This window comes from Ursus maritimus, unplaced genomic scaffold (genome assembly GCF_017311325.1).
Source record: "Ursus maritimus isolate PB19 unplaced genomic scaffold, ASM1731132v1 scaffold_18, whole genome shotgun sequence".
In the NCBI taxonomy this organism is placed as follows: Eukaryota; Metazoa; Chordata; class Mammalia; order Carnivora; family Ursidae; genus Ursus; species Ursus maritimus.
In genome coordinates this window covers 47,064,929-47,089,088 of record NW_024424230.1, presented here as the reverse complement: position 1 = coordinate 47,089,088, position 24,160 = coordinate 47,064,929, and the positions used below count along the sequence as shown (strand labels likewise).

Sequence of the window (24,160 nt, the reverse complement as noted above, 5' to 3'; positions counted from 1 at the left end):
ATGCTTTCAGGAAGCCTTAAATATTCACTTTGGAAAATTCTAATCAGTTTTATAAATTAAATATATGGGGGTGTCTGGGTGACTCGGTTAAGCGTCTGCCTTTGGCTCAGGTCAGGATCTCAGGGTCCTGGGATGAAGCCTGCTTCTCCCGCTCCCTCTGCCTGCTTCTCCACCCGTTTGCGCGGGCTCTCTCTCTTTCTGTCGAATAAATAAATAAAATCTTAAAAAAAAAAAAAACAGACAAATTAAAATATGCGTCTCTGGCCAAGCTGCACTTCAAATGGAGGTTTTTACATTACACCTGAAAAACCTGTTAGCTGGGGGGGAAATGAATATCTCAGTTGTTCAGTGTTTGGCCCTGGCTTTTTAAAAAGCCCAGAAGTAAATTTTACTGGTACGAGCAAAGGCCTGATGATAGCGAAGTCTCCTGAGTGGAAGCAGTGATAGGAGCAATGGAGCAAAAGAACTCTTTCCATGTATTTCTTTCTTAAAAGAACTGGCCTGGCCAAAGCCCTGCTCAGATGACTCACTGATCTCCGCCTTTGGCTCATGCCAGAGCCTGGCCTGCTGGGTTTTCTGAGTTTCTGGTGAAGCCTTCAGTGCGCCATGCAGGAAGTGAGGTCATGATTGTTTTGGCAGTTTGGGTGGCGTTTGTCCCCTGGTAGCAGCTGAAGTTTATCAGTAGGTTTAGCCTTTGCACTTTGAGAAACCAACTATTATCTCACCCACAATTTAGAATAATAAAAAAGTCCATGGCAGCAAAACGTGCAGTCAGTAAAGATAAAGAACAAACGAGAGAGAATCTGGTGTTCCTGTCGACGTCGGCCCCCAGAGCCCACATCCTATCCTTGATGGGATAGAGTCAGCAAGAAAGCTCCTCCTGCATTCCCTTTCTTTCTGGCATTAGCTTCCAACGAAGAAATTTTTTAGAGGGCGTCTGGGAGCAGAGACATAATGTGACAACTTTAGTTCATAATTTAGTTGCCGTTGCTTCCTAACGTGACGCTTCCTGAAGTGTCACAGAGACACTCAGGTTGAGGGAGAACAATATTCTTCATCCTGGAGGCGTGACTCCTGCCTGGGAGCTGTAATCAGAGCAGCTTGAAGATGGAATAGGCCTCTGCAGTAGTTGCTAGGACTGGCTGGAAGAGCCTGGGGGCTGGGGAGCGGGGATCCTGCAGGGAGGTTTCCTGCCGCAGGAGAGACACACTGGATTTCGCATTTGGTTCTAAGCCCGAGATTCTATAAGCCGATGCCTGATAGCAGGATTCTCTCCGTAACATTTTGCCCTGGAGGAATCTCCAAGACTAAAAAGCATGTCACTAAAAAATTTTAAAAAGGCATTTCTCTTACTTTAAATATCCAAAGCAACGGAAAAGTAACATTACAGTGTCATTTAAATCGTCTAAGATTGGTTAAATAGCTGAGCATCCGCACTCTTGTGAACTGGAACACAAATACATAGATAAAAGGTGTTGAATGCCTTGATAATTTACAATCATTCATCAGGCAAGTGGGGACTTCTTATGCAAATACAGTGATTCTGGCTTGACTTCTTCAAGTGTCTTCATTTAGTTTTTAAATCTGGAATGTATTGTGGGACTTTGAGCATGTGGTTATAAACCCAAAGCATACATACACATTTCTATTTTGGGGGGTCTAAAAGTTATTGTTAAGAATAATTGAAGATACATAATGTGGAAAGATAAAAGAGAAACTTGGTACAAATTGTGGAACTTACAAATCACCCTGTTAACTTGATGTTCTCTGAACATTCTCATCTTCAAATTTCTTTTCCTTCTCTCTCCATTGTCCTGGCCTGAGGCAGACCCATCAGGCCACGGTTCAGGACTTCACCTTCATTCTCCACCTAGTGGGTTGGAAAAATCACTCACCCCACCTTCCCCCTTTTCCACCCGCATCCTTCCCAGCTCCCAACACTGCTGACCCAATGGCACTTCCTCCTTCTTGACTTCTTACCACCATTTAAAAATACACCTCAAAGTTTTTTGCCTCACTGTTTCAATGAAAACTAGAGGGTTTTTCCTCTTTTCAAGGGGCTACAATCCTGCTTTTCACAGAAGCAGAACACAGTGATTTTACTGATGAACGAACCACTCAGAAAGTGGACCCTCTTTCAAATTTTGGACAGAGCCCTTCTGCCGCTGTCTCCAATAGAAGACCTCTGTTGTGTCTGTAATTCTAGAGTCTTCAAACTGGTTCCTGAGGACTGGAAGAAATTCAGGGCGAGGGCAGCAGGCCCTGTAACCCTCTGCATCAGGCTGAGCATTGACCATCAGCTGACTCCTCATCTCTCCTCAGAGGTTGAGACTTGAGGAGAGAAGTGGGTTCATTCCACCGGTGAATCACAGGACTTCAGAGAGAGATTTAATACCTATGTAGTTTCCACCAAGGTCTAAGTGGGTGGGGGGGGCAGGGGAATGCCCAGTCTCGGAGTGTCGATTGACGGGGAGCAGACATGATTCATGGACCTACTCTCTTTGTGAGGGAAACTCAGCAGCAGCTCCGCCTTCACGAATGCTCTTCCAGGGCACCTTCTGTCTGCAAATGTCTGCATTCTTTTGTGGACTTTCCTTTCCTTCAGTGTCTTTTTTACAGCGGTTGTAACTTCGAGCTCCAGGAAAGAATATGAGGGGCATGTCTGTGCCAGTAGCCCAGAAGGAAAAGAACCAGCCCTCAAAAATGAGTTACTCACAATGTGAATTCATTGAGTAAATAAAGGCTGAATGATAATGGGAAGAGTTACTCATATACCGTAACAGACACTCAGGGCCTTCTGGCCTCTTCATACCCACATTGCTCCTTCCTCTAAATGAGGTTAATGGGAATTAATACATATGTATTAGGGAAAGGAGAGGTCCTTGGGGACGTGAGCAAAGTATCAGCACAGTGCTCTTTGCTAGGTAGACATCAAGGGTGCTTGGGGAAGCACTGAGTAATGGTTGAAAGATAAATTACACATAGGCTAGTCAATATCTTGCCAACTACTCTATTTCTAAATAGGACACTTCTGAGAAAATGCTGGCATCTAGCAGTTCAAAGAGTTGCATTCTGTTGTGCTATTTTATGAGGCAATTTTTTTCCACATGGACTTTCACACAAAGAGACAGCACACACATTTTTTAAACTGACAAAATACTTCAAAATTGTATCTGCAAGAGAAGCAGTCATCGAGTAGGAGACCCAGCCATCACACAAGGCAATGCTTGATGAAGAACGTCCCTAAAACGTGTGATGTGTTTGGCCAACTGTGCTTTTCTATCCTACCCACTAAGAGCAGAGTACTTGAGCAGATCTTGTGTGCAATCTCTCGTATTCATATCAATGCTTTCTCAAGCCCATGCTATTAATTATTTATACGATGCCCATATTGTGAAATATATATCATGCATTATGAGCATTAGACAGTGCTTCTCTGTGGCTTATATCACAGTACTCTATCAACCCACTATATAAACAACCTCTCTCATACACAGGCTTGCATGATTACCCTGATAAATTGATCTTGTTCAGACCCTGTGTGCATATTAGAGCGATGTTTTATCAGTATATAGATATATACACACACTCAATATTCACTGGTGTTAAAATAAATATTGTGACTTTGCGGTGAGGAAGGCCACATTGCATCAGATGGGCCTTATCAGCCACGCAGATAGGAGCGCGCCAGCTTGTAGCTTGGTTGTCTTATTGCTTGGGGTGCTTCCCCTTCTCATCTAACCCAGAAAAGGGTTCTGTTCTTCATCAGATCAAAATCCGTGGGATGGTCTCAGTCTGTGTCTACTGGAGAAATCTGAAAGCATCTTGCCTATGCAGTCAGTCTAATTTGACTAAAGTCTTTTCTCTGTTGATTAGCATTTGTTGACTCCTTCGCCCCTATCCTGAGCACTGTGGGAGGTATTAAAGGACAATAATCCTTTAAAGAATGTAAGCATGCATTGTTCAAGATTGAAATCGCTTTTTAACAGCTTGTGATATGATTCACATATCATCCAATTAATCCACGTAAAGTGTACTGGTTTTTAGTGTATGCAGAGTTGTGTAACCATCACCACAACCAACCTCAAAATACCTTATTACCTGTAAGATAGACTTTGTACTGATAAGCAATCGTGTCCCATCCCACTCCCCTCAAATCTCCCAGCCCCAGGCAACAACTAATCTACTTTCTGACCATGGATTTGTCTGACCTGGACACTGCATACAAATAAGATCATGCAATACGTGGTCTTTGTGACTGGACTTTCTCGCTGGGCATAAGTGTTTCAAGGTTCATCCATGATGTAACATGCATCAGTATGTCATTCCTTTTTGTTTTATTCCTTAGCTGCTTTTTATTCCTTTTTACAATGGAAATAATACTCCATTATGCGGGTATACCACACTATCTGTGCCTCATTTGATAGACATTTGTGTAGTTTCTGTGTTCTGCTATCATGAGTAATGTTGCTATGAACGTGTGTGTACAAATTTTTGTACTCCCGTATGGTTTCATTTGTCTTGGATATATAACTAAAAGTGGAACTGTTGGGCCATATGATAATTCTAGGTTTAATATTTTGAGGAATTGCCAGAATGCTTTCCAAAGTGACTGCACCATTTTCCATCATCATTAGCAATAAGTGAGGGTTTCAATTTCTCCACACCCTTCTCAACACTTGTTATTATCTGTCTTTGTGATTAGAGCTATCCAAGTGGGAATAAAGTGTTATCTCATCGTGGTTTTGATTTGTATTTCCATAATGTGTACTTATTGGCCATTTGTATATCTTCTCTGAAGAAATGTCTATTCATATCCGTTGCCCATTTAAAAATTGGGTCATTTTTCTTTTTATTATTGGATTGTAAGGGTCCTTTTTGTATTCTAGATACAGGTCCTTTATCAGTATGATATATGATTTGCAAATACTTTTCCTGTTTTGTGGGTTGTCTTTTCACTTTCTCAATGGATTCCACTGAGCATAAAATTTTAAATTTTGATAAAATCAGATTTACCTAGTTTTCCTTTTGTCACTTGTGCTTTTGGTGTCATGTATAAGAAGGCTTTGTCTAACTAACCTCAGGTCATGAAGGTTTACAACTATGTTAAAGTCCTTATTGATCCTCTTTCTAGTTGTTCTATGTACTATCGAAAATTAGGTATAGACGCCTCCCATTATTACTTATGAATTGTTTATTTCTCCTTTCACTTCTGTCAGTTTTTGCTTCATGTATTTGGGGCTCTGTTGTTAGGTGCATATAGACTTAAAATTGTTATATCTTCCTGATGAATTGACTTTCTGTTATAAAATATTCTTCTTTGTCTCTAGTAGCAATTTTTGTTTTGAAGTCTATTTTGTCTGGTGTTAGGACGGCCACTCCCACCTTTCTTGTACCTGCTGTTTGTGTGATACATCTTCTTCCATTCTTTTAGTTTGCATTCCGAATATATAAAAAATTACTAAAAAAAGCAAAGAAAATGGCACACAACCCATATGATTCCCTACAACCTAGGAATTCCACTCCCAAGTCTATACCCAACAGAGATTTGCGTGTATATTCAGAAAACAACATGCACTAGACTGCCTATAGAAGCAGTATTTGTAAGTCTCAAACTGAAAATTACCCAACTGCCCACCAACAGCAGAATGGATAAGCGATCTTGGGTATATACATACAATGGAATGTTATATTTCAATGAGAATGAACTGTGTATCGCCACACACGATGAAAAGGCTGGATCACACAAACATAATAGTGAGTTAAAGAAGACCAACAAAGGGCTCCTGGATGGCTCGGTTGGTTAAGCATCCAACTTTTGATTTCGGCTCAGGTTATGATCTCAAGGTCATGAGATGGAGCTCAGCATCCCACTCTGCACTGGGCGTGGAGCCTGCTTAAGATTCTCTCTCAACCTCTGCCCTTCCCTGCTCACTCTCTCTCTCTCTAAAAAAGAAGAAGAAGAAGAAGAAGAAGAAGAAGAAGAAGAAGAAGAAGACCAGCACAAAAGAGTGCATATGCATGAATCCATTTAGATAAGGTATAAACACAGATCAAGTTATACTGTTGAAAGTCAGGTTAGTGATTACCCTTAGGTGGAAGGGAGAATTACCCTCACTCTCCAAAGCTAACTTAGTGGAAGGGAAAATAAGGGGGCGTTCTGGGGTACTTATGTTGGTGTTTCTTGATCTGGGCTCTGGTCACTCGAGTGCTTACTTTTTTTTTCTTTTTTAAGATTTATTTATTTATTTTAGAGAGAGAAAGAGCAAGCATGGTGGGGAGGGAAAGGGAGAAAGAGAATCTCAAGCAGACCACCCACTGAGCATGGAGCCCAATGTGGGGCTCAATCTCATGACCCTGATATCATGACCTGAGCTGAAATCAAGAGTCTGACTGCACCATCCAGGTGCCCCTCAAGTGTGGTTGCTTTTGAAAATTAATTAATAGATGTACGCTTCTATACATGTACTTCAATAGTTTTTTTCTAAAAAAGAGGACTATAACTTGAATGAAATATGGAAAGTTTTGCATTTTCTATAAAAAAGCCAGCATATACTGAAACTTGACCAAAATGGCACACATTTTTTTTACTAAGCTCACTTATGAATAGACACAGAACAATTTAGTGATTAAAGTACTAACAAATCCAATCTAGCATCATATTGAAGGAACAATGCTCTAGGAAGCCATGAATGATTTACTATTAGGAAATCTAAAAACATCATGGTCACATCAATGATACTTTATGTTCATCTTGTAATGTTAAAAGGCATTTAACAATATGCAATATTCATTTGTGACAAAAAATTAAATAAATTACATATGGAATACTCCCTTGACATGATTAAAAAGTTATCTCAAACCAAGTAGCTTACATCATACTTAAAAGCAAAACAATGGAGCAGTGCTTTCCAAATTTATTTTGTCAAGGAACATGATTTACATCATAATATATTGAAGCACTACCAGTAGCAGCCCATGACATACATATAACACTATGTGAAAATGGGACTTTTCCTGTTGACTCAGAGTTTCAGCTGAGGCCCCAAAATTTGAGAACAAATACAACTATTGTTCAATATCTCCATATCCTGCATCCCTTGGAAGATGCTAGACTGTCTGTGAAGGCAGGGGTAAGAAATTGTGAAATCTGCCAGCAGTAGCCCGTCATTCACCTCTAGGCTATAAAAGAGAAGACAAATGAGTCATTGTAATTGAAGGTGCCTGTGGTGGCTATTTTTTTGGAATGGTTAATTGGCCATGTATTTCTTCTGTGGAAGAAGGAAAGAGGGTCCTCAAGTCAAGAAGCAGGGCTTCAAGAGAATCATTTGAAAAGTTTGACATGGGTTGCTTGGTTGGAGAGACCAGAGCTGTGGTCTAATTGATGCCTGAACAGTTTAAAGGGAAGAGACTGTGACTAGTCAGGAGCTCCAAGATAGCAAAGCCAAGGGAAGATGTTGTACTGGAAACAAGCAAGGCAAAGAATGTGTTAGTTCCCATGGGCCAAATGGAATGGAGCTGGATTATATCATCTCGAAAGGAACTCTGGCCAATGTGATTCCAAAGGAAATCATTAGCAGTTGGAAGAAGGGAGCTGTTGATGAGAGATCCTAACAACAGTCATGGTGGGTTACAGAAGAAGGAGCCTGAAGAACTCTCAGGAGGACACCAAGAATCAATGTGTCATCAGAAGGAGTCTACCATATGGAGAGTCTACTGCGGGTTACAATTGCAGCGAGACCTTTCTGTCCCTTAGCCGTCCTCTCTTCTCCTATCTTCCTCCAAACTTCCAGCCCATGCCCAACCCGAGAAGGTTTAAAAGAGCAGCTTGCATGTAGATGACGTGGTAGAGCCAGATATGGGCAAAGAAGTCATCCAAAGCTCCCACTCCCACTGCAAGGTTCCAAGCTACAGAAAAAGGAGACCTATTTACTCAGATGACAAATTGGAGATATGCAGTCATGATACCGGACTGAAATTTCGTTATCTGAAAAAGACCAGATAAATTATAGACATGGTTGAGATTTAATCAAGGAGTGGGGAAAGACAATTCAAAGAACAGCTTTGAAAGGCCTTTGGTGGGAAAGAATAAGGTTGCCCTTTCTTAATTCCTTGTGCATTCAAGCTCATTCCGAAAATACATGCACATACTTATGCATTTACCAGTACAGAAGTTTTATAAGAAATTATTAAAAAGTTGACTTATAGAGGGGCGCCTGGGTGGTGCAGTTGTTAGGCAGCTGCCTTCGGCTCAGGGCGTGATCCTGGCGTTATGGGATCCTGGCGTTATGGGATCGAGCCCCACATCAGGTTCCTCCGCTATGAGCCTGCTTCTTCCTCTCCCACTCCCCCTGCTTGTGTTCCCTCTCTCTCGCTGGCTGTCTCTCTGTCACATAAATAAATAAAATCTTTAAAAAAAAAAAAGTTGACTTATATACATTTTAAAACATTAGAACAGAACTGAAATCAGCAATACCATATAGGGGAAACAATTTTTAGTTAACTAAGCACAAAACATATCAAAAAAATTTAAGGAATCTTTTATTTTATATTTTGTGCTATCCAATAAGACACAGTGATTAAAATTTTAAAAAATTATTTTTGTATCTGTTCAGGTCATAGCCAATTAATATGAAGACTACTGGTGCTGAATTGAATCCTCACATAAAATATTGCATTACCTCTACCTCTATATTTTGTTTCCATTCCAGCGTTACACAAAAATCCCGTTTTTCACAGGTACCACAAGTAGACAGGGAAGAAGATCATTAACAGCAAGATTGTCTTCCGAAGTCCCCTGAAGCTTAGTGGGGCATAATGGAGATTTATAGAATGTTCTATCCCACAGTATGCACTGAGCATGCAGCACATCTCTATTTACAGTGGAAAGAAATCCAAAGGACAAATACATTTTATTGCCCCTTACTACCCGATATTTATTTGCTCACGTTTGGTATTATTGTTTGTTTCTTCTTGGAGAGTTTTCATCTGTGTTTCTAGAAACTATAGGATGAGATAAATAACCTTGTCTTTGAAGTATTCTGACTTTGGGCTTATTTGATTAAGATGGTTTGAAACCCATAAGACTGATTTTCTTTTATATAGCAGGCTTTTTTGACTGAACTCCATTGTATAAAGAGAATAATAGCTAATATTTGTTCATTGTTAAGTGTCAGACACTGGGCTAAAACTCTTACAAAGATAATTTAATTGAATGCTTAAACCTGTGGTAGACACCATTCTTAACCATGGAGGGGGAAGCAGAGGAACAGAGAAAGTAATTTATCCAGCAAAACTCCACCATTACTCTATATGGTCTTCAATAAAACAAAAAAACAAAAAAACAATACAAAAAAAAACAAAAACAAAGCAAAAAACAATGCAAAATTTAGAAAGAGTTATTTAATAAACAGTAGCACTTCAGTAATAACACATAAATGTTTACAACACGAACAGTTATTAGACAACAACATGAGCATAAATGAGGCGTGTGTAACAAATGCCCTCACATGCAGCTTTCTAGTGTTCTCAAATATCCACAGATTTTACATGCTTTTAAAAAGATTTATTTATTTCTTTGAGAGAGAGAGAGCACAAGTGAGTAGAGGGAGGGGCAGAGGGAGAGGGAAAGAGAGAATCCCAGGCAGATTCCCTGCTGAGCAATGAGCCCCACGCCGGGCTCAATCTCAGGACCCTGAGATCATGACCTAACCAAAAATCAAGAGTCAGATGCTTAACCCACTGAGCCACCCAGGCGCCCTGGGCTCTTTTTACTTTACTTTAATTTTATTTTAGTAGGAACACTTAACATGGGATTTACCCATTTAACAGGTTTTAAAATGCACAATACAGTATTCTTATCTATAGCACAATGTTGTATAGCAGATTTCTAGAATTTATTCATTTTGCATAACTGAAACTTTACACCCATTGAATAGCAACTTCTTATTTCCCTCTCACCGCACCCTCCCCCCCAACCCAAGACCCTGGCAGCGACCATTCCGTTCCTTATTTCTGTGAGTTTGACTACCCTAGGAATCCTGCAGTATTTGTCTTTCTGTGACTGGCTTATTTCCCTTAGCATAATGTCCTTAAAGTCCATTCACGTTGTCACATACTTTTAAGTCTGATAACATTCTAGGATACGTATATACCACATTTAAAAAATCCATTCATCTGTCCATGGATGCTTAGGCGGTTTCTACATCTCGGTTATTGTGAACAGTGCTGCAGTGAATATAGGAGTGCTATTATCTCTTACAGATCCTGATTTCAATTCTTTTGGATAAATGCCCAGAAGTGAGATTGCTGGAACATATGATAGTTCTATTTTTAATTTTTTGAGAAACAAACGTACTATTTTCCATAGCAGCTAGACCATTTTGCATTCCCATCAACAGGGTAGGGGTTCCAATTTCTCCACATCCCTGCCAACATTTGTTGTGTTTTGTTATTTTAATAATAACCATTCTGACAGGTGTGAAGTGATATCTTTTTGTGGTTCTCATTTGCATTTCCCTGACAATGAGTGACACCGATCATCGTTTCATATACCTGTTGACCATTTGTGTGTCTTTGGAGAAGTCTATTCAAGTCCTTAACCCGTGTTTCAGTTGGGTTAGTTTTTTCACTATTGAGTTATAGGGGTTCCTTATTTTGGAAATTAACTTCTTAGCAGATGTATGGTTTGAGAATATTTTCTTCCATTCTCTAGGTTGCCTTTTCACTCAATTAATTTTTTTCCTTTGCTGTGTAGAAACTTTTTTAGTTTGATGTAGTCACACTTGTTTATTTTTACTTTTGGCGTCATATTCAAGAAATTGTCAAGATCAATGTTATGAAGATTTTCGCCTGTGTTTTCTTCCAGGACCTTTACAATTTCAGGTCTTACATTTAAGTCTTTAATCCACTCTAAGTTAATTTTTGTTTACAGTGTAAGATAAGGGTCCAACTTTATTCTTTTGCCTTTGAATATCCAGTTTTCCTAGCACCATTTGTTTAAAGAGACTGTCCTTTCCCCACCGTGTATTCTCGGCATCCTTGTTGATGGATTTATGGATTTATTTCTGGGCTTTCTATTCAGTTCCATTGACCTAAATGTCTATATGCCAGTACCATACTACATTGATTATTGTAGCTTTGTAACATACTTTGAAATCAGGAAGTGTGATGCCTCCAGCCTTGTTCCTCTTTGTCGGGATTGATTTGGCTATCTGTGCTCTTTCATAGTTCCACATGAGTTGTAGAACTTTTTCTAATCCTGTAAAATTGTCATAGGGATTTTGATAGGGATTGCATTAAATTTATAGATTGCTTTAGGTAGTATGGACATTTTAGTAATATTACGTCTTCTTTTTTTTTTTAAAGATTTTATTTATTTATTTGACAGAGAGAGAGACAGCCAGCGAGAGAGGGAACACAAGCAGGGGGAGTGGGAGAGGAAGAAGCAGGCTCATAGCGGAGGAGCCTGATGTGGGGCTCGATCCCAGAACGCCGGGATCACGCCCTGAGCCGAAGGCAGATGCTTAACCGCTGTGCCACCCAGGCGCCCCAATATTACGTCTTCTAATGTTTAAACATGGGATGTCTTTCCATTTGTTTATGTCTTCAATTTCTCTTAGCAATATTTTGCTAAATATTTCTTTTTGATATTACTTTAAATGTTACTATTTCTCTAATTTCCTTTTCAGAGTGTTTGTTTTTAGTGTATAGGAACATAACTGATTTTTATATGTTGATTTTATGTCCTGCAACTTTACTGAATTCATTTATTTGTCCTAGCAGGGCTTGTGTGTGTGTGTGTGTGTGTGTGTGTGTGTGTGTGTGAGTGTGTAGTCTTTAGAGGTTTCTATATATAGTATCATGTCATCTGCAAACAGGGACAATTTTACTTTCCACAGAGTTTATTGAAGGCAGATCATTGCATAATAAAGTTGGTATCATAAATCACGGAGGAAAGAATAGTTTGTTCAATAAACTGTGTTGGACTATTTGGCTATCCATTTGTCAGGAAATATCGATTTGTCAGGAAATGTTCTCAAACCATACACCAAAATAAGTTCCAGGTGAGTCAGCACTGAAATGTAAAACAGTCAACCCTAAAAATTCTAGAAGAAAATATAAATGAATGGGAGGGGCTGAAAGGCAGAAGCCATACAGTTTTAAAATGACAATGCAAAAACGAATGCATTTCAAAACCACTGTAAGCAAGAACAAACGTCAACAAAAATCTCAAGGAGAGCTGCAACTTTCACAGTGGGAAAAGGATCAATATCTTTCATAAAAAAAGAAATTTTATAATTACTGCAGTGGACAAATTTCCAATAGTAAATTGTGCAAAGGACATGAACACATGTCACAGGACAAGAGTACCAGCGACAGTGAAAATGTTCTATTCTACTAGCAGTTAGAGAAATACAAATCAAAGCAACATCAATAGATTCTTCCCAATTGTGAGGATGAGGACACAGAGGAGGAAATGACAGGTCAGCTGGGATGGGGGTGGGGTGGGTAGGGAAGTCAGGAGGCTGGAGATAGAGGTAGGGAATGCCTCCAGACAGGTGGAACTATAGAGAAAGGCAAATCATGCCGGGCTTCTTTGGGATGTGATTCGTAGTATAGTGAAGTTAGGTAATTGGGTGATAGAAGAGACCAGAAAGATACAGAGGAAGTTTTCAATAGTGAGTTTTATTATTTTCTTAAAATGCCTTATTGATTTTCAGGGGTTGCCCAAGAATAAACAAAACCCAACACATTCACACACAATGTAGAATGATCAAAACAAAACAAAACAAAAACAACAATAAAAAACCAATCAAAATATGCAGTTTCCCAGAGGTTTTTTGTAGAGTTTTTAACTAAAAGATGAAAAATCTATCTTTAAGGCATGGTTTTGAACCCAAAAAACAGTGGGTGGACTAGCTCACACCCACGGTGTGTTGGTTCCACTCCCAGAGCACCTAATGCCGGATCCCCAATCACTGCTCTCCAGGCGCCGACAATCTTCAGGCCATACTAGTCGGTGGATCATTTTCTTTCACAGGAGCATTTGGGTGCCATCTTAGAGCTCAAAGAATAAAAGCCACTCATGAAAGAGTGAATGTTCTTCGAAGTTCATTCAAAGTTCATTTTCAGCATGTTATTTCAGGGGACAATTTATACCCGCAGTAATCCGGAAAGAAGCCAGCAACTTCTAAAAGTTTTCTGAAGGCAACAAGTATGGGGAAGAGAGAGATACGATGAGAGTGAAGAAAATAAATGAGAACCACCACAGAGATGTCAGTGCTGGGAAATTTCTCTTCCAGACTGGCATCGCAGGAGTCCGCTGCGTGTTTCTGGGTGGCCATGCCCTGATGGCAGATATCCCGCGGTCGGAGATGCAGTGGATTTGTAAGGCAGGTTTCTGTGTTTGGCCACTGACAATCCTGTGTGGATATGGCCCAATCAATTTCCTTTCTGGTAGTAGATTGTTGCTACTTTTCCCTTCTTTTCGAGGTGCTTTACAATAAATTAGGCGAATTAACTGCCTAGGCATTCATGGTGCTACGAGAAGAATCTCATCGAGCTCTCCTGAGGATTCTTTCAAAATTCCTCAAAATCAGGATGTCCTCATTCCTTAACAGCAGCTTTTCACATTCACAGCTCTGTCTCGGAAATTAAATTCAGCCTTGCAAAGAAGCATTCTCTCTTTTCAGTAAGGGACGTATTATATGGGCCTGTTTATATTGATAGTTCAAAGCCAGATTGGCCCAAAACTTCCAAACGATTCTTTTTTTTTTTTTAAAGATTTTATTTATTTATTTATTCGACAGAGATAGAGACAGCCAGCGAGAGAGGGAACACAAGCAGGGGGAGTGGGAGAGGAAGAAGCAGGCTCATAGCGGAGGAGCCTGATGTGGGGCTCGATCCCACAACGCCGGGATCACGCCCTGAACCGAAGGCAGACGCTCAACCACTGTGCCACCCAGGCGCCCCTCCAAACGATTCTTAACTGTTTATTGAGAATGTGTCGGTGACAATAAGCTACGCATCCTGACCTCTATCTCAAGGGTTTATAGAGAAATTTTCACAAGATTCTGCCTCTCCAATTCCAGCACGGCAATATTGAATGATGGCTCGAAGACCGATTTCAATGTTCAATTTCAAAAGCCAGCTTTGCCGAAGTATTCTCCTCACTTCTATAGCACCCACATAACTGCCTTGAAGATTAGAAACAAACCTTGCTCTCTGTGACTTTTCCGTAGCTAACTGTGACAAGAATATATTAAGCGCGTAATAAACATTTGTTATAGATCGAACCTGTGGGAGCAATAATTGCTTTTCTTGAGTACCTGCATATTTCAGGCCAAGTGAAATCCTGGATTTACCCACCCTCTTCCAAAAGAAACAACCATTGTGGTAAGATATTTGGATTAATAACATCATTTCATGTTTTAGTTTGCATAGAGCTCCCACTCCATCAGTACACTGTGCAACAAAACCTCCTTATAATGTTTTCCAGAAGGCCAAACTTATTCAAACATGAAGAATTAAGTCCGGTCGATTGTAAGCTACTCCCAGAAGTTAGTTAGAACTTTGTGAAATTTCTTTATTAATGGCATTGAATTCATTCTCCGTCAGCTAGAAAATACATCACCTTCCTCTGAACAGCCAGCAACAGATTATTCGCTAGGTCTGAAATAATCTAATGAGAGAAGATACAGAAGTTAAGTGAAAAAAAAGCAATATGGCTACTGAAAAATGCTTATTTTATGAAATCTTAGATTTTAGTGACTTAAAATATTTCCTATATACAAAGATTGGCATCTGAAGGGTTTATTCCCACTGTAAAAAGCTGTGGAGACAGCAAATATACCATTTTGTGTGTGTGTGTGTGTTTTAAAGATTTTATTTATGTAACAGAGAGAGAGTAAGAGAGGAAGAGAGCACAAGCAAGGGGAGTGGAAGAGGGACAGGGAAAAGAAGACTCCTGGCTGAGCAGGGAGCCTGATATGGGGCTCAATCCCAGGACCCTGGGATCATGACCTGAGCAGAAATCAACAGGCAGATGCTTAACCAACTGAGCCTTAGGCACCCCCAAATGTACTGTTTTGATCGATAAGGCAACAAAGGCTCACGAAGACCAGAGGTTTAGGGTGACCAGCTGGGCTGAAGTGTTTTTCTGAGAAGCAGAACTTTTGGTGCTAAGGCTGAAAAAGTCCCTAGCAAACCAGTATAGTTGGTCACCCTAGCACAGAGCACTAACAGGGAATCCTTACCCTTGGGTTTTAGCCCCAGCCCTACCTGTAGGTTAGTCCCGCCCTTGGCGACAATATGGAATCCTCTTTCCTTTGGGAGATGACAAGGATTTGTTCACCTTGGTGGTATTAGGACTTCACACTGGAGCACAGAAGAAGGGGGGCCTGTGTCCAGGGAACTGACAGTGCAGAAGCCTCCACACACATTCACTCATTTAATCAACTCACCCCTCATGACGACTCGATGGGTTAGGTATTTGTGATATTGTGATCATAATAAGAAATATAGATTCGGTCTTTGTCCGTATTCCTGGAGCACAGAACTCCTAAAACCCTTGGGATTTCCTAAATAAGAAGAATGGAAAACGTGTCTTTTGTTATGTTAATGAGCTGACTTTCAGAAAGCCCCTAGGTAACCTAAGGATGCGACTGGTCACCAGAAACCAACAAGTAATCAGAGATTGGAACTTTTGGTTCCACCCCTTGACTTCTGAGAAGGGGAGAAGGTTAGAGAGTGAGTTCAATCACCAATGGCCAGGGACTTAGCTAATCGCGCCTATGTAATGAAGCCTCCGAAACACCCAGTAAAGGACACGGTTCGGAGAGCTTGCAGGTGGGTGAACAAGTGAGCCCTCGGAAAGCACGAAAGCTCCCGGCTTTCCCTATACCTTGCCCTGTGCGTCTCCTCCACGTGGCTGAGCCTCGCTCATATCCTCTTACAATCAACTGGTAAACATAAGTAAAGCCGCTCTGAGTCCTGTGAGCCTCTCCAGCACATTAATTGAACCCAAGGAGGTGGGAACCTCCGATCTCTAACCCACCGGTCAGAAGCACAGGTGACAGCTTGGACTTGTGATTGGCATCTCAAGTGGAGCGGGGGAGAGGGGAGGTAGTCTCGTGGGGCTGAACCCTTAACCTGAGGGACCTGACACCAACTCCAGGTACATAGTGTCAGAATTGAGTGGGATGGTAGGACACCCAGCTGATGTTGGAGGATTGCTTGGTAGGGTGAAAAAAGAAACACACGCACACACATCGGAATTGGTGTCGGAATCAAAGTGGTATTCTCATGACTCCCATCTTTTGTGAGAATATGAAGGAAAACGAGGTTAAGTAAAGCTTGGTTGGGTGGGAGGATTCACTCAATCAGAGCAGTGAGCTGATAGATCATAGCCGTCCCACCCTTGGCCGGTCTTTCCTGAGAACCCCGGGGGCTCCTTTGGAGATGGCTGGGAGAAATCTCAGAAGCCAAATCTGGTGCGGGTTCCCTTGGTGTTGACTGACCACACTTGTGTCCTCACAGAGCTGTGAGGAGCTGCCCCGTGGGAAGATCCCGCGCTGGGTCTCAAATAAGAAAAGTCCCTGTTTCAGGGTGTGCGTCCCAGTGTGTGCCCTGCAAAAAGGTGACATGCAAAAGAAAATTCAAGACAATCAGCTTTTTCATACAGAACTTGAACACTTTCAACCCAGAGTGTGACTTGCCCACAGCCGAGAGCCAAAACCTCGCAGAATGAGGAGGCCAGGACTACTCACTATTTAACCCGCTGGGGAGCCGGGGCTCAGAAACCCCCTGGGCAGAGACTCCCCCCAGGAAAATGCAGAGCAGGAGAGGGAAGCCCAAAGGAGGAAAGGAACAAAGGTTAGTCCTGCTGGCAGGGAGAAGATAAAGTTGGGGGTGGAGAAGGAGAAAGGTAATGTCAGCCAAAGGCAATAAACAGGCCTTCCACAAAGTGCCTAGAGTAACACTGGGGAGCCGAAGGAAATTAGCCCATTAATAAAGGAGAAGGGAAGGAAATGACTGCTTCAAGAATGTCTGGGGCACTCAACTATTTAAAAATATTTTTAGTAGGAAAACTAAAGGGGCCCTGCAGAAAGAGCAGGGGATCGGCCTGAACCTGACAGCCCTAAGAGCTAATAATGCTAAGTGAGGACAGCTGAGAGAGCCAAGTAGCCAGGGGCCCGCCTGTCAGACAGGTGAGATAAAGGAAGCTGTCATCTTAAGGAAAAATCTGGCAAGCCTGTCATTTCCTTGGGGGGGAGACATCATAGTAGCAAGAGGATAGGCCTTGCAGGGGTGTGGATATGCCAGGTTTGAGTCCTCTCCCTGGTCCTAGACTGTGCACTTCCAAGTTTCCTCGTCCAGAACATGAAGCTATGAACTTTCCTTCATTTCCTTCCGCGCAGGTTCTCGGCGGGAACACAGGAGAGCACAAGAAGGATCCATAAATGGCAGCCGTTGGCCTTACCAGGTCCATGACCTCTTCTCCATAAAACCCCAAATCCAAAAATCTGAAAACCAAAAAGATTTCGATAACTCATGTGGCAACAACAATGTCATCTGAACTTATTTGACGGTCCAGAGGCACCTGGGTGGCTCAGTCGGTTAATCGTTGGACTCTTGATTTCGGCGCATGTCATGATCTCAGGGTTGTGAGATCAAGCCCCTGTCCGGCTCTGCGCTGGGTGTGGAGCCCGCTTAGGATTCTCTTTCTCCCCCTCCCCCGCCTCTCCTCCTCCTAAAAAAATAAAATAAAATAAAGTTATTTGACAGTCAAAACTAACCTGAACCGGTTATTATATTTTATATTTACATTGTTTATTATATTATTTTAATACTTATCCTATTAATCATATCATATTATTTACATGTTTATGATACCTGACTATATTTTATATTTATTGCACTTAGTGTGAATATATATTTAGCTATGGGAATATTAATGTGTTTAATTAGTGGGTGCTGCTCCCAACCCCAATGGGAGTTGTCACATAATATACAGTATACGCACATTTCTTCCCTGAAATCTAAACAACTCTGAATCACTTTGGTTCAAAGAGTTTTGGAGAAGAGCATATGGACACACACCTTGGTGAGTCTCAGACCTCCCCCCCATTAGGAACAGCACAGCTCTGGCATGCAATCCTGACCTTATAGCCCAAGTGGGGGATCGACCACAGAATAAGTTCCTCCCAAATTCCGTGAGGGCTTGACTCTGCCAGCCCCGCTCGAGAAAATGGCAGGGGGGAGCCTAATTTATTAGCTGTTAATGTTGTCACACAACAAACTTGATCTCCGAGTTGCAAAAACCCCGTTGGAAGAGGTAAAAATGTAAAGCGATCATAATGACCAAAGCGTTAAGCCCAGAAAATATATGAGTTTCATGGGAAGAAGTTTCCAGAAGTCAGAATGACACCTGAAGCTCTGAATTTTTTCTTTTTTTAAAGTACTAGTTTTATTCAGCATTAGGTTCTTTTTCTGTTGTGGTTTAATTTCAATCTCAAAAAATGCAGCCAGCACTTTGAGCATACACGCATATCGTAAGTCAGCTGAAAATGTGGCTATACAGATCACGGGGAGGAATATGCTCCGACTGGGCGGTCAGGACTTGGGGGGAGGCAGGTGAGGCTGGCCGAGGGGAGGGAAGAATGTGCTCACCGAGGAACCAGGCAGGGTGAAATCGGTGCAGAGGAAGGAGGTGTGTGTGAACAGAGGCACCTTCACCCCTGCCGACTTGCCTGGGGCTTCTCGTGAACGGGTGCGTGGGTGTGTATGGACACGTCTGTGTGCTATGCACACACCTTCTGGTCCACATTCCATCCCTCCGCAAGTCTCTCTCTTCTTCCCCACGAAGACTGTAATAGCCTCATCTCCACCCCATGCTGAAAGAGGAAAGGCACTTTCACAGCTCTGTATCCCAGGCCTGGGACAAGGCACAGGTGGCTTACTACCCAGCTCACCGCGAACACAGCACTGCATCCTCTTTCCCGGCCCACTTGCGGGAGGAAGGATGGTGCGGTGGTTAGGAGTGTGGCCCTAGAGTCCCTGTGTGAGTCGTAACCCCTGTGAATCTGGTTTTACTTAATATTCAGTCTCCCCTTCTGTAAATTGGGACAATAGCCATAGTACTTTACTCACAGGGCCTTGTGAGACTTCGACGAGATGGTTCTTGTAAAGCTGACCACGGGGCCTGGCACAGTGACTTCTCCATCCATGGGCTCAGTGCCCTCTGCCTACAGCCGCTCCAGGGCTCCTAGCCATGCCAAGTGGCCTGCCTTGCACAGACATCTCCAATCCCTAAGACAATTGAACCTTAAATAAAAACAGCATTTTCTTGTGAGGTCCCTCTGGCCAACAGCTGTTAATTGGAGGAGTCAATATTTTCTTAATCACATTAAGCCCTCAATCTCCAAATCTCTGTGCATAATTGCCCCGCCACTTCCTGTTTCCCACAAGCAAACTTAACTCCTGGCTCCTCTGTCTGTTCTTGACCCTCCTGTCCGTTGTGATTGTGTCCAAGCCGGTCCTAGCTGTGTGCATTTGCTTCAACGGGACCACAGGGTGGGAGCCGGGCTGTGTCTACAGGCAACATGGCAGCTCCACGTCTAAGTTGCTTGCCCTATTGGCGTTGTTGCAAAACTTCCAAGTTTTATTGGCAGAAAGGATTCCAAGAATCTTTTTTCAGATAAGAAATTCTGGAAGAGAGACCGTTCAAATGATATCCTTTAGAATTTGAAAAATGCTAATTTGCGTCTCTCCTACGATTATTTATGTACTTCTTATTTATGTTGAGAGACGATTCTTTGATTGTTGGAAACTCTCCCTTATTCCTTGCATCTAGTGCAGTTTTATCCTCAAAAACGGGGAGGAATGGTCATATAAGGGGACTCAGAATGCAGCTGGGGAAGGGGTCCCCATACCACCCTGGTCTCTGCCGCTGCCCTCCAAACGCCGGTTAAGACACCGCAAAGGTGTCACCGAACATGGCCTTTATCACGTCTGGGGAATGTGAAGCGCTGAATCCTAGTTCTGAAAAGAATACTGAAATCACTTCAGTAAAATGAATATTAAGGATTAAAAAAATAGAAGATGGGAATTAGGAGAAGTGAGAGAACAGATCTGCGGCACACGTACCATATATTTAGACAAGATAACTGATTTCTTCACTTCAACGCTGGCTGGGATGCCATCCGGACATGATCACACCATTCGTCGAGCGCCCCCTCTGGCAGGCACGGTGGAGAGCACGTTGCTCTACCGTAAATCCTGCCCTAAGGGGCCGATGATGGCTGTGCGTCTCACCTCAGAAGAGAAAACAGGCTCAGAGAGGTTCAGGGGTCAGTAGATGGTGGGGCCAGGATTCAAGGTTCAGACCGTTTGTCTCCAAAGCCAGCAACTTGCCACGTGTCCTCACACCTTTTTAGGATGGATCGTTTCAGTCATAACAACATCGACAGTGAACGTGGACGTAATGACCAGGTTTTCCTCCTTTTTAAATTACACTGTCTCCTATTTCCTGATGATTCTCTTTTGTAATTTCTATTCATTTATTCACTCGTGTATTCATTCACTCACTTATTTGATGGTCTCGCTCACGCGGGCACACAGACACACAGACACACACAGAGGAATTACTATTAAAATCACTGTCCTTGAAGAATTTACGGTGGCCTCTGTTCAAAGTTTGCTGTCGTGAAGTTTGCTATAAAGAGTAGATTCACACATTGTACCAGAAGATAAGACCAAAAAGAAATAGAGACAGAAAAACAGCTTACAGACAAAAGAAAGAGCAGACATCTCAGCAGTATAAAGGGCTGCCCAGATGAAATGTTATTCATGCTCTATGGTTGCCATTTGATGATCTCCCCATTGATTGTAGGTCGCACTGCAAATTCCTACAAAGAGAAGCCTCTCCGTGCTAGAGGGTAGAGACAAATTCACGTTCTGGTTCTGATAACAAGGGAATCAGCGTCTGTTTGGTGCCATCAAAGATCTTCTAAAACAACACAGACAGCGTTCCTGTGCATTTGCTGCGGGAGGGCAGAAGTGGGTTAGTGTGTTTCTGGACTGAGGGCCATGATAGCTATCTACAGATATTTAAAGGGTGTAAATGAAGACTTGATTGCTTTAAGACATCTTGGTACTAACTTAGTTTACTAAAGATGCAGAAGAGGAGTCTGGTGAGGCATTTCTGAACTCCAGACCCCCCAGAAACTTTCTATTTGGGGCCCGGAGGATGTAACCCAGCAGAGAGTGGGCCTTGGGCTCTTAGTGGAGAGAGCCCTGAAAGATCGTATCAGTGAGGACCAGACCAAGACGATGGTCAGATAGCCTCAGCAGAGACGTCAGGAGGGATGAAGATTGTAAATTAATGGTGTTCCAGGAAGGTGGAAAATATTCATTGACACTCCACCGAGAAGAGAAAAAACAGAAGTACCTCCAATTTTAGGAAGAGCGTAGAGGGGGGACTCAAGCTCAAGGAAGTGTATGGCTGATTGTCCAGCCTGTAATAGCCAGCCCTCACTTTGTTTCATTCTCTGATCTCCACCTTTCCTCTGCATCTCTTTGGAACTTTCCATGGAAGCGTGGGATGAGAAAGAGTAAAGGCTCTCAAAGTAGTTAAATTGTATTTCTTTTTGGCAATTGTCGGGAAAGGCTCTCTAGATTAATTTAGCACTATTAATTATTATGAAGTTATTAAGGTTAAAGTTTCTTGGAACGCTTATGGATATCATTTATCCAGGTAACAGGTCCCAAGTTTATGTGGGTAATTGGATTTTGGAGATACACACTCCAATTTGGGTGTGGAAGACATGTATTGCTGCATAACATGATGGAACATATGGAAAGAAATCATGTGAAACGTTATCATCCAAGATGAAGGCTAACTCTACAGAACTTAGATTTTTAATGACCTAGATGCCCTCAGAAAGACAAAGAATTGATTAAGTCTTTAGACAGGTATAAGTCGCACAATTAAGAGATTGTTTGTAACAGACCCAGCCAAGGCCTTCAGAGCAGACCAAAAAACAAAAACAAACAAACCAAACCAAAAACAAACAAACAAACAAAAAACCCTTTGGAGCAGACAGCATGAAGATGAAGAGAACTTTCCTGATGTCTTTCGCAAGAGGTAGCTAATGATTTCTTTACAAATACTGAATAGTAGAAGTCCTCAACAAGAGGCAAAATGTCTCAGTTCCCTCCAAATGCCGTAAATGAAGTTAAACGGGAACATACGGTTAGTTAACATTTCTATAGGACTGTCTGTTTGCCAGAAGATTTATAATCACTTGTTCCTTAATATTCATAACATCCCTCTAAAGCACAGTTTCCCATACTGGGACTGTGAGGCCATGGGGATGGTGGAAGAATTCCAAAAGAGTCGTGGGGATTGGAGCTGTAGTATTTCAAACAGCTGTCTGGTGGTGATGGAAAATTGTGGGCTAGAGGAGGGAGCTAGAGAGCTCCCAGCACCTTGTGTTCTCCGGGCAAGTCTTCCCCTGGACCTGGCCCCTTTTCAGGACCAGGCCTCCCTCCCTGCAGCTTCCTAGGCTCTGCCCCCTCTCCTGCCCTCCAGAGCACCAGGGGTACCTGAACGTCCCGGGAGCGTAGTGGAGGAGAGGCTTTGGGGATCTATATACGAATCCAGCTTTGGTCCTTACTTGCTGGATGGCTCCGGCACGTTTCCTCTCCATTCTGAGCCTTGAGTTCTACAGCAGCAAACTGTTGGCTCCTCATACACGGTGTGCAGAGCTGTGATAAAGAGTGAAGGAGAGGAGTCACGCAAGCTTATTTCACTTAAGCATCATGTCCTCGAGGCCCCTCCATGCTGTTACACGTTGCAGAATTTCCTTCTTTCTTTCTTTCTTTTTTTTTTTTTTTAAAGATTTTATTTATTTATTCAACAGAGATAGAGACAGCCAGCGAGAGAGGGAACACAGCAGGGGGAGTGGGAGAGGAAGAAGCAGGCTCATAGCGGAGGAGCCTGATGTGGGGCTTGATCCCATAACGCTGGGATCACGCCCTGAGCCGAAGGCAGACGCTTAACGACTGCGCCACCCAGGCGCCCCAGAATTTCCTTCTTTCTTAGAGGCCATATAGTCTTCCACTGTACACTTACACCGCATTTTCTTTATCCATTTGCCTGTTGATAGACATGTAGGTTATTTCCATATCGTGGCTCTTGTGAATACTACTGCAATGAACACGGGAGTGCAAATTTCTACTTGAGATCCCGATTTCAATTCTTGTAGATAAATACCCCAAAGTAGGATTGCTGGTATGGTAATCCTGGTATGGTAGCTCTATTTTTAATTTTTTGAGGAGCCTCCATGCTGTTTTCCATAGTGGATGTACCGGTTTGCTTTCCCACCAACAGTGTGCAAAGTTTCCAGTTTCTCCGCACTTGTCTTACTTATGTTTTTTTGTTTTTTTTAAACGGCTATCCTGACAGGTGTGCGGTTATATCACACTGTGGTTTCCACTTATATTTCTCTGATGATCAGTACCTGTAGTTACCAATCATGTGTGGTACACTTAAACATTTGTTAAGAGGGTAGACCTCATGATAAGTGTTATCACAATAAAATGAAATAAAAATAAAATAAAAAATATTTACACAGATAAAAATAAAATAAAAATTAGGGTGCCTGGGTGGCTCAGTCAAGTCAAGCATCTGACTTGATTTCAGCTCAGGTCATGATCTCAGGGTCCTGGGACTCGACCCCACATTGGGCTCTGCACTCAGAGCGCAGTCTGCTTGTCCCTTTCCCTCTGCTCCTCCCCCGCTCGTGCACATGTATGTGCATGCACACGTGCTCTCTCTCTCTCAAATAAATAAATAAATAAAATGTAAATGAATTTCAACGTATACATTTAAAATAAGGGAATAAATTAGCTATGACATACTTAGCACATTGTCCAGGGATTAGTAGTTAGTATGTTCCCATGGTCTTTTCATCTTTCTTTTTTTAAAGATTTTATTTATTTGTTTGAGACAGCATGAGTGGGGGTAAGGGGCAGAGGGAGAAGCAGACTCCCCGCTGAGCAGGGAGCCCAATGTGGGGCTTGATCCTGGGACTCCGGGATCATGACCTGAGCAGAAGGCAGACACTTAATCGACTGAGCCACCCAGGCACACCCC

The 24,160-nt window shown here is 42.2% G+C and overlaps 1 long non-coding RNA gene across 1 annotated transcript; it reads right to left on the bottom strand.

Annotated features, from left to right (window-relative positions):
* Positions 1-17,722: 17,722 nt before the first annotated feature.
* On the bottom strand, positions 17,723-20,837 carry LOC103662958. Its single transcript, XR_568619.2, has 4 exons — positions 20,149-20,837; positions 19,153-19,709; positions 18,673-18,896; positions 17,723-17,752 (listed from the first exon to the last, which is right to left on the bottom strand). It is a non-coding gene; the product is annotated as an uncharacterized LOC103662958 (long non-coding RNA).
* Positions 20,838-24,160: the final 3,323 nt, after the last annotated feature.